The 12,123-nt window shown below is 33.6% G+C and overlaps 1 pseudogene across 1 annotated transcript; it reads right to left on the reverse strand.

Annotated features, from left to right (window-relative positions):
* Positions 1-424: 424 nt before the first annotated feature.
* LOC146932150 (putative carboxylesterase 2 pseudogene) lies at positions 425-1,953 on the reverse strand (annotated as a pseudogene). The gene has a single exon (XR_015006955.1). The product of XR_015006955.1 is annotated as a putative carboxylesterase 2 pseudogene (transcript).
* Positions 1,954-12,123: the final 10,170 nt, after the last annotated feature.

Genomic DNA, 12,123 nt, shown 5'->3' on the forward strand with positions numbered 1-12,123 from the left:
GTTGTTTTTGCAACCAATGTTTATATGATATGAAGAGTGTGAATAAAAAAGTGGAGTATGAGTGGAACTTGATTGCACACTTTTTTTTAAGGATGTTGACGTGTTTTAATTTTAGATTTCTTTTTTATATATTTGACAAAGTTCTCAAATATTTTGTAGTTTATCCGATCATTGGGATCCAAACCAACTCATTGTTTTGTTTATCTATTTGATTTGGTTTGATCTTAATCACAAACTAGAGCTGTTATATCAAGCGAAAAATACATTCCAAGTGAATCAGGAGAATTGCGTAACCAATAGAATTGTTTATGGGCGGAAAACACGCCGGGTGTGGACGTGTGGTGCTAAGTTGGCTTCAAACATTATGCATGTGTTTTTGGGATGATTTCGCTGTCTAATTTGTCGCTATAAATATCTTTTCCCATCACAAAAATGTGTAAATTTCATAAGCAATCATGAAATCAAAAAGCTACACGTAATAACAAGAGATAAATTCAAGGTTATTCAAAAAAAAAAAAGAGATAAATTCAAGGAAGAAAACAAAAATACATTCATTATAAATGTCCATATGGACATCGAGAATTCAACATAAGTTACAAACCAAAAGTGATCAAAATTCAAAAGTAAACAAATTACTCCATCGTACTAAATTATTCAAGGCCCCATTGTCCCAAAAACACTCAATCGATTCTAGCATTAAAGTCACTCTCACAATGACGAAGAAGAACGTACGTCTTTCTCAACCTGTATCATAAAAGATCCGAACCTTTTAACAAGATCCACAGATTTTTCTTTAGTAGGGTCAAACAAATGAAACACGTGTCCTTCATCTTCTGTTTCCACCATCTCCACCACCCCATTCCACCCACTTTTCTTCACTGCTTCATAATAGTTTCTTCCTCTTTCCCTCAGAAAATCCTTCTCCGCCACAAACACAAGCACTTTCCCACATCCCAAACTTGAAAGCTTTGGATCCTTAGCTGCATGAATCTTCAGGTCATCAAATCCACCATAAGTAGGATACAGAAACTCAACAAGCTCGTCTTTCTCATCGTTTCCAAAGTATGGATGAATCAACACCATTCCTTGAAGCTTCAAACCACCAAAACCAAAACCTTCTGATGCACCTCTCATCGCTATGTTATGTGCTAGGTTTGCACCGGCACTGTCACCGGCGAAGAAAACAATGTTTTGATCAACATGGTCTTTGATCCATGGCTCAGAAGTTTTGGAAACCCATTGAATAGCTTCCCATGTATCATCATAAGCAATGGGAAGAGGATGTTCTGGAGCTAGACGATAATGAACGGAGAAAACAACAACGTTTGCATGGGCAACGACGTTGTTAAGGTGACGGTGGTAGCCAGGGTTATAGGGAGTGCAAATACAGAAAGCACCACCGTGGATGTAGATGAGGAGAGGTAGTTTTGTAGAAGGAGTGGCGTTTGGTGGGAGATAAAGACGAGCTCCGATACCGGTGTTAGGGTTGATGGTGATGTCTTTGGATATAACGCCGGTTAATGGATCGGTGCCGGGTGGGGTGGTTTCGGTGCCGAGGAAGCGTTCGACACGGCCGTCTTTGTATTGACGGAAGAGACGAGGGAATTCACGGAGGATTTCGTTGGAGTTTTGATCGGAGGAGGCGATTTTGTTTTGGAAAACTTCCATGGTGAAAATTGAATGGAATGTGAAGGGAGAAGATTTGTTTTGAAGAGAGAAAGAGTGAGTGAGGTAAGGGAAAGAAAAAGGAGAATGAGGGAACGGTTTAATTGATTTGTCTAACGTAAGGTTGTTTTGTTGTTTCTTTCTTTAGGTATGACTTTCGTAAGTTACGTTTAGCTTTCCATTCAAGTGACGGTCAATTCATTTTGTGTGAGCTATGATGTTAGAATATTTTGTCCAATCAATTTCCTTGTAAAACAATTCACTATTTATTTTTGGCAAATGTTCCAGGACTTATAATCTTATACTCCCTCTAGTGGGAGAGGATCCACTCCAGTGGAAATTTCCTCCTGTTTTCTCCTGTGAGACAATCTTAGCCGTCTATTCCTTTTAATGACACCTTAACTAATCTCAGCCCTTCATTCATTTCAATGTGTCATTTTCATTTTCCTCCCTTTTGGCTTCCTGTAGAAATAATAAAAACAACTTAATCATCTTCCATAACAACACAGATCCAGTGAACACGTACTGAACATCATCTTGATTGATGCCGTCGTCGTGTGCTATCTATTGACGCCCGTCGCGTGCTACTATTGTTGGTGTCGTTGTGTGCTCTTTGGTTGAGGATGTCGTCGCCGTGCTCCATTTATTACCACCGCCATGCTTCTTGATTGCCATCGCCGTCACCGTTGTCGTTGTCTCCGCACCAGTATTCGACGTTGTGCTTTGTCGATTGTTATTGTGCTCTATTTTTCTCGTCGTTACATCGTCCCCTGCACCGTGGTTGACATAATTTCATTTATAGGATGAATATTGAGTCGTTCCATTGTCCATGGTTAGAAGAGCAACCTCAGACTAACTGTTAATAACTCTTCAAAATTTGCTTATGTATAATTAACTTGGGTCATAGTTTGACGTTAGGTGACACTAGTAGAATTATTTTAAATTGCAGTAGCTTTTTTTTCAGACATATAAGCTGCAGTAGTTTTAAACTCTCAAGAATTATAGTATTTATTTCAACTAGTTATTTTTCTTTCAATTAATTAGGTTTGCCAATTGATTCTACTGTTGCACACCAGAAGCCATGACCAAGGATAATGAATTTGAGTGGCAACCTCATGTAAGAAAACTATTTAATACTTGGGAAGAGTCATGAGATTTTTGGAATGAATAAGGTTGAAAAATTAGATTTGATGTTCTTAGGCAAACTGAAGAGAAGAAATTTAACACTGACAAAATTAATTATATAGAGAGAATGGGAGAAGGAGAAAAGAACAAAATCGAACTGGAGAAGGAGAACAGAATCATGGAGTTGCAATTTATGGGGATGGGTCTTTTGAACAAGTAGGTTGAGGTGAGGAAAAAAAGGAGAAAACTGGAGATAGCCAAAATGAACCGAAAAACAAAACAGGGGAAAAGGCAAAGCGACAAGTCATATTCATGTGTTTTAATTCCCATCGATTGATCTATCATTAAACTAAATGAACAGCTTAGATTTGTCACAGGAGAAAACTGGAGATAAATTCCACAGGAGACAATCCGTTCCCCCCCTCTAGTCATTATTATAAGCAAAAATTGACTTTTTAGTTTCATTCAATAAATGATGTATGTGGTCTTCTTCATATAGACCACATACATCATTTATTGAATGAACCTAAAAATTAAATTTTTGCTTATAATAGTGACCGAAGGAAGTAAGGATTAAGGAGTACAATATTTAATGCATTGAAAGTATTTCTTTTTTGGGAAATATTAATAATCTTTTATGTTAAGAATTCCACTAATAGAAATTATGTATTGGAAATTGTGTTAATTTATTGCTCAAAATATTTAATATCAATTTATTTTCAATAAATTTTTATCATTAATGGAATAACATTAATGCTTAACATGTGCTCTAAGGGCACAAGTTAGCATGACCCTTCTTTTAGGGAATTAATGTATTGAAATATTGAAAAAGTAACTTTGTATATTCAATACATTGAACATTAAAAAATAACTTTTTCATAATAAAATTTATCAATTATTTCTTTTTTTTTTCTCTTATACGACACTTGATAGCAATACCCTTTATATTTTTTTTTTATTTTGACTTAAATGCAATTTTGATACCTTCATTTCAACTTATTTGAAATTGTAGCCCCCATTTTAAAAATCATTGGTCCCCTATTTTATATTTTTTAGGTTTTTTTAGTGTCAATTAATTTCGGTGGTTTGTCATTCTCATTAATGATGTATCAATGACCTGATGTGTGTTGGTTATTCATTTTTCATGTCATTAATAGCAAATTTTGATTAAAAATGAATTGAATAACAATTAAAAAATAGATAATTAATTAAATTATAGGAAAAATTACACTAACCTCCCCTGAATTTTATGTAAATATACTTTACCTCCCCTCTATTTTCTCACAAAACAGTAACATCCTCTGCCGTCACACCCCATCCACCTTCCGTTAAAATAAAAATAAAAAACATGAGAATGCTTCTTCTCTTTTTGACTTACACGTTCATACATACACATGAGAGACGACCTCATAAAGTTAAATAATCATAAAACCAACAACTCAAAATACAAACCAAATGGGAAGAAAAAAGACCAAAAGAAAAGAATTCACATATCTTAGACTCTTTAATATATTAATTAACAACCTATCTTCTTTACGATGTCTTCAAATTACCACACGTATAGAGTCTATGAATAAAAGGAGAGGTACATCATTAACATCAGAAGATAATAGAAAGAAAGGAAAAAAAAAACATGTAAAGAGAGAGATTTTGCTGATTGTAGAGTCAGTCAGCACTTAATTTTCTACTCGGGATAGGTGTGGAGATGGAACATTGATGATTTTTTTTCTCTATAAAGAGGAATAAGAGGTGGAATTATTACAAATGGATAGAAACCCAATTTTTTTCATGTAAAGATCGAGAGGCTTAATACTGATTGTAGAGGCATGTAATGTTGAAACAAAGACGTTCCCAAATGAAAACAACTGATTATAGTCGTTCTTTCCGATTGACTCGCTATTGTTGACTTGTATTAATAATAATTACACTTTCTAATGATGTTATGCTATTGTATCATTGCAACTCTGTTGTTTTTGGATTTCCAAACTATTGTATTTGGATTTCCAAATTCTATTATCCACCGAAGTTATTACTAGGTTGAGTCACGACCAGGTCGCTCTCTTTAAGACGTTTCGTGGCACTACCCAAAGTTGTGCAAGGTAGACTATCAACCACGCCGCCTCCAGGATAAAACAAGCTCAGCTACAACTGTGCGGTTAACTACTGTAGAAAACCGTTCGAGAATTACACCTTCAAATATGGTACTAAGACCGCTCTTTAATACTGAAACCACTTTAATATGGTATTATTACCATTCTATATGGTGCTAAGACCACTCAAATATGGTGTTTCCACCATTCTAACCTTTAAGTTCTCCAAACTTTCAATATGGTACTACGACCACTCAAATATGGTGATACCACCATTTCTCCTCAAATAGAAAAATATTTAAATAATTTATATACTGTTAAGATCATTCATAATTCCAACGGGACATTATTATTACGAAAGGGACTATGATCTTAATAGTACTCTTTATTCCGAAGGGACTTAGATTATCGAAGGGACTATGAACTTAAGACCATTCTTAATTCTGAAGGGACATTAAACCGAAAAGGGACTATGGTCTTAAGAACACTCTTAATTCCGAAGGGACAGAAAGGAGTAGAAAAAGGAGAATGACTTGTTAAACAAGTCGAAGGAGGGAGAAGAGAGGAAAGACTCGTCAACACAACTCAAGAAAGGGAGAAGAGAGAAAGAGTTCCCAACAACTCAATGAAACTCTTTGGTGTGTGGAATGCACTGTGTGAGCTCTCTATTTATAGAGAAAATTCACAACTAATAAGTGAGAAACTTTGGGAACAAGTAATACATTATTTGTCATTAAGTAATTCACATATTAGATCTAGTACAAAAATATCTCAATTGAGTACCAAAATATATTAGATTTAGTACAAAAATATTTTAGCAAAACTTGGGGACTAAGAAAGCACTTTCTAATAATGATTAAATTAATTATTTAATTTATCATTTCCAAATAATAAAATATATATCAATATATATTTTTTCGCTAGTGCTTATGTACCCCCATTAATTAGAGGTACACCCCCACTATATAAACACTACTAATGTGTGTGTTCCATCCGACGTGGGACTTCCACTTTTTTCAATTCACACAACACTAGTTCTACCCAACATGGAAATTTGTGTTTAGTCTTTTTACTCAATTTCCACACATGTTCCAACAAACTCTAAAGCCAAATTCCACATGACAAACCATGGAAGATGTTCTTCAACAAAAAGAAGATGTTTATAGTTTTAACAGAGAAAACTAAAGATGTTAAGTTGTAAGGGATATGAGTATCTATTTTAAGAGACTTGAAGGGAGGTTAGTGTCTAATATAAAATTAGTGGGGGTGTTTATGTTATTTAAAAAGATCTCAGGGGAAATTAATGTAATTTTCCCTAAATTATAAGAAGGAAAGGAATCAGATTGGAGGAAGACGAACCCTTATTCTTCTTCTTCTCATCATTGATTTTCTTTAGCAAAGTCAATATAACTTCTTTGGCACATGGGTTCATTTCTTCATCATATCAATTAAAATTGTTACACTTTTTTCCATTCAATTGCAACTGTAAAGGGCAATTGTTTAGATTTTGTTGCAAACCAATAAAACTAATACCAACCCACAGAACTTCAAAAACGATATGCTTGTAGAACATAAATGATATGCTTGAACCAAAAAAGAACAAAAATGATATGATGAAGAATGTAACGGGAATCGAAAATGAGAAGGAATTGATGAACGAATTTCGATGTCAAACATGAGAAAGAATTGGTATGATTTGAATATGTGAAGGAATTTCGAATTCGAAAACGAGGTCAAATGAGTCTGATTCGAAAATAAATGAATGAATTGAATTCGAAAATGGTTCTTATTCCAAAAGAAGAAAGGAAAAGAGGAAGAAAATGAGTCTGATTCGAAAATAAATGAATGAATTCAAAAATAAATAAATGAATGAATGTTTTGATTGAGGAATCTTTCTCTCTCTAACCTTTCCTTCTCCGACTTCTCTCTAAAAAACCAACAAATCCACCACCTTTACCTTTCTTCCCTTTCATCCAAATTTAACACAGCAAGATGTAGTCCCTTTTCACGGTGGTGCGACGAGAGACTTTTTTCTCCGCACCGCCCCTTTCCGGTCGTTTGGTGCTGAGGCATTTTTCTCTGGTTCCGTTGGTGTGGCGTCGGTTGCTTTGGAGGTGGTTCTCATTCCTCGGATCGACGTGCTCCATGCCTTTGTTCGATCTTCACCATCGTTCACAAGGTTGTTCCGACGTTCGTGTTGGCACCAAAGTCTGGTTTCTGTTCGGTGATGTCGCTGCTGAGGTGAGGTTGGTGGCAGCGCCGTTGCTTTCTTGTTTCGTTTTGCTGGATCGATGGTGCTTCTGTTATGTGGATATGGGTTCTGTTTGTATCGTTTTTCTGTTTTTTTGTATCGTTTGCTGTGTTTCAAATCAGAGACTTCGGTGGTGGTAGATTTGGCCTTTTTTGTGGTGGTTCGGTTTCGTAAACCCTAAAGGGTTTGGTTCTTTTAAACCCGAAAGGGTGGTTTCGTGAAATCGGCTGAGTTGATGTTTCTGTGCTTGACTCTTTGATGCTCCATGTCTGTTGAGATCTGCAGGTCTCAAGTCTTCAGGGTCACCTCCTCTCCGATACTGTCTTTTTATCCATCTTAGTCAATATGACTGTTATCGGACTGTGCTCGAAAGAGTTATTATGCACGATGCTTTGTTCAGGGGGTTGCTGGTACGTGGATTTGTTACCGTGTTGGCGGTCGATCCATTCGCCAATCATATACCTTTTTTGATTCTATGGATGTCGGCTTTTCACTTTTTTTTTTGTAATCTGGTTTCGTACTCGTACGCGGGTGCGCTGCGTTGCGTTCGTGAGAAGTGTTCTTTCCCTTAGGATTAATAAGGGTTGAGCTACCTAGTCTGAATTGTATTGTTTTATTCCCATTTGGGTGGTACTTGGGTCAGGCTTAATGTCCCCGCAGTCTCTGTATCTTTTGTTTTTTATATAATATATTTTTGTTTCCTGCCTAAAAAAAAAACATAAATGAATGTTTTGATGGAATTTTGGTCCTTGTAAAAAAAATCACTTTTTCGTCCTCATAATTTTTTTTGTTGTTTAATAAAGTCTCTGGACCAATTGAAGTTGTTAGGTGTCACTATGATGCTGACTGTGCATAAGTGCCCATGGGGCATCTGATGTGGCATTTTAATTAATTTTAAAATGTAAAAACAATTTTAAAAATTTGGAAATTAATTTTTGAAAAAAATAGAAATTATTAAAAAAATCTGTTTATTTTTTAAAATAAAAAATATGGAACTTAATTTTCCAAATTTCAAAAGAACAAAATTAGAAAATAATTTTCGAAAACTAAAAAAACAAATTCAAAATTAATATAAAAGATTTTTTTTTTTCGAACTTAAAGATATATTTTTAGTTTTTCCTTAAAATTAATTTTCGTAAACTAAAAAAAACAAAAAGTTAGATAACATTTTTCGAAAATTATAAAAAAAATTAGGAAATTTATCTTCAAATGTTTCTTTCAAAATTAAAAAGAATTTATTTATATTTTAAAAATACATTTTCAAAATTAAAAAATTGAAAAATAAAATCTGTTTTCCGAAAATTAGAAAAAAATAAAAAAACAATTTTTTATTTTTTTCAAAATTAAAATTTTTTTTCTAAAATAAATATGGAAATTAATTTTCATAAATTACCAAAAATAAATTCAAAATTAAATTTTCAAAAATTAAAATTAAAATTTTGGACAATTTTTTTTTCAAAAAGTATTTTGTGATTTTTTAAAATCTTGAATTAATTTCCATAATTTTAAATTGATTTTTTATTTTTTAATAATAAAATGCAACACCAGATGCCACATGGCCACTTATGCATAGTCAGCGTGCGCCACGTCAACATCATAGTGCCACCTTGCTGCTTCATTGGGACCAGGGGCTTTTTTAAAAAACAAAAAAATTATGAGGACGAAAAACAACATTTTTTTTACAAGGACCAAAATCCAACCAAGACATATTTGCAGGGACCTTTGGCATATTTTAGCCTTTTAAAAATTAGGGTTCATATGCCATATCATTAAAACATGATGACTAAAATTGATAACATGGTAGGTGTAGAGATTAGAGACACCATAACGGTGTCTGAGCTTTGCTGATTGACTTACTCTACCTAAATTAGTTTTAAGGTCTATACCATATTATCATATTTAGTATGTTAAGCTCCCTAAAACCCTTTGTATCGAGATGGAAAAAAAATCCAAAGGATTTTTTTTATGGTGAGATATGACTAAACTCACAAACCTCATCTGGTGAGATGGGGCATTTGTTGTCTTCCTAAGAATGAGGGTGGCTTAGGCATCAAGAAACAACCTCATCGTATGAACGACGTTTTTCCTATGAAGATGCTCTGGAATCTGATCATCAAACCTGATGACCTTTGGTGTAAGGTTCTTAATAGCAAGTATGGAAGGAACAAGAACCTTAGGGTAACAATAAATTATCAACCCTATAATTATCCTTTATGGAAAGCTTTAACGAGTATTTGGGATCAACTTTAGCAAAACATTATGTGGTTGGATAATGGACTCTTAGTGGAAATTCTTTAATGTCTATCACTAATCAAACTAGTATCGGTATGATCCTCTTTGTGAAGGATGTAGTAACCCCCCCTCAGGAGATTGAGATTGTTATTTCCTTATTTCTAACTTATCGCCTACCTTTGATTTTTAGGTTCTCGCTATCCCTGTACCCAAGGACAAAGATGGACATGAAAATAGTGGGTGGGGAGGAGTCAACACTACATATTTCACAGTTAAAAATGCCTATAATTCTCAGAACACTAGCTCTCAACCCACAGAGGGAGATTTAAAGGTATTGTGGAGCTGGAAAGGCCCTCATAGAATTCAAACATTTATGTGGGTGGCGGCTCATGGGCGGTTACTCACTAATTATCGTAGGAGCAAAAGGCGTGTTGGAGCTTCTCCCATGTGCTCTGACTGTCACAGAGAAATTGAGACCACTATTCGTGTTTTGAGGGATTGTCCCATAGCAATCCAAACTTGAATAAGGTTAATCCATTCGAATCAAATCCCTAATTTTGTTCTCTTTAAATCGAAGGGATTGGATCTTCAAGAATATCAATCATCAGGTGCATGATATTCAAAATAAAAGTGGAGATCGATTTTTATGGTGGCGTGCTAGCACATGTGGAAGTGGAGGAACAAAACCAATTTTGAGGATGACTTCCAACGTCTTCCTGATTCAACATACATGATCCTCGAGATGGTTTAAGACATATACAAATACCCACGTTGTCCTATAAATATTTGCCGATGTGAATAAAGTTAAGGGCGATGTTATTTATCGCAGGGGATAAAATCACGAAGCTATCGCTAAAGATTTGCAAGCATTAGGTCTATTTTGGCCTGAAAACATGAGTGGATGGATGTAAAAGCGGTCCCACTTAGGATACATGTTCGGCCTATCTGGATGTTGTTGTGGGCTTTTGCTTCGCGATATGTAACATTATCCTAAAGTTAAATGCACTATTTTTAAAAAAAAAAAATCTAGAATTCCTTAGCATTTGCCTTAAAATTTTCATTGTTCACTATCTATTTAATATTATAATCAAATACATTAGTCATTCAATTAATCAAAGAGGATAAGTAATGTTTTAAAAACAAAGAAGAGTAACGAGTGCTTCGGAGCATTCTTTATACACCAAAAACAATCAAATTTTATGAAAATTTGTGTATTTATTACACTAAAAATTAAAATGTTTGATTTTTATTAAAAATAATTTCTTCATAAAAAATTCTTAAAATATGTATGAGAGACAGTCGTTAACAAAACCTAAAATAAAAAAAGGGTCATGTTAACTTGTGCCATTAGGGCACAAGTTAAGGAGCTTAAAAAGGAAATTAAAAATAAATTTTATATTGAAAGTATAACTTTTGCAACTTTTAAGACATTGAATGCACAAGTTTCAAGAAATACTTTCTATATTTGCCTTCTTAACTTATGCTCCAAGGACACAAGTTAACATTTTCCATAAAAAAATAAAAAACACTTGGTTCTACCTTTAAACTTTTATTGGCACTGTCTGCGCCATACTTAATGCACCTGCTGTGGAAGGAAGACCCATGCTTTAAATTTGGATAATTACTTTTCAATGTGTCTAGAAGCAATAATCATGCTGATAGACATTTCCTTTTAATTTAAAAATCCTACTTTAAACGGCAAGACTGCAATCAACAACGTGGGTAGAAAATCTATAATATTGTCAACATTTATTTTTGGTAAGGAATCCAAAAAAAAGAAACTTTGCATTGGAAAACATGATATTTTAACTTTTTAGAAGTTGACTACACGACTTTTGATGTGTATATTTCTTTAATGAGTTCCTTAACATGTGCCCTTAGGGCACAAGTTAACATTTGCCTAAAAATTGTCAACAGTTTTTTGTTTTAATTTTGGTAACATCTTAATTTCTTCTCGTAAAAAAAAAAAGTCAAGATTTCATATTTTCTTTTTACAATTTTTTTTGAGGGAATATTTTCTTTTTACAATTAAACAGTCAAGATATCTCATGCATGTACTAGTAAAAAAAAATAAAATTCTCCCATTCCTAGTGGGTTTGATAATGCAAAGTTTAGTCTAAAAGTAAATAAAACCGGATAACAAATTATTTTATCCGAAATCAAACACATTCTCTTGAACAATTTGTATTCGGTTGGAGAAGTTTCATTATTTATTTTTTTGACAAAAACAAAATGACATTTTTGTCATACCCTAATTTTTGACCTAAGATTATATAGTGGGGGTGTACCTTTAATTAATGGGGGGTACATAATTGTGTGAACAAAGTAAGCACTATAAATTTTTATTTGGAAATGATAAATTAAATATTTAATTGTATCATTATTAAAAAGTGTTTTCTTTGTCCCCAAGTTTTGCTAAAATATTTTAGAACGCAATCTATAATATTTTGGAACACAATCTGAAATATTTTGGTAGGTAATCTAATGTATTTTAGTGCTTGACCTGAAATATATTTTGACATTCAATAATATATTTATGTACTGGATAACATATTTATGTACTGAATAATATATTTTTGTACTCAACATGATATATTTTGGTACACAATTGAGATTTTTTTGTACTAGATCTGATATGTGAATTACTTGCTCCAAAAGTTTCTCACATGAATTTTCTCTATAAATAGAGAGCTCACACACAGTTAATGCTTCCTGTGCTTTTCCTCTCTTCTCCCTCCTTCAACTTGTGTTGACGAGTTT

Source organism: Medicago sativa, chromosome 4 (assembly GCF_051527215.1).
Source record: "Medicago sativa cultivar Bolivia chromosome 4, Bolivia_mono, whole genome shotgun sequence".
NCBI lineage: Eukaryota > Viridiplantae > Streptophyta > Magnoliopsida > Fabales > Fabaceae > Medicago > Medicago sativa.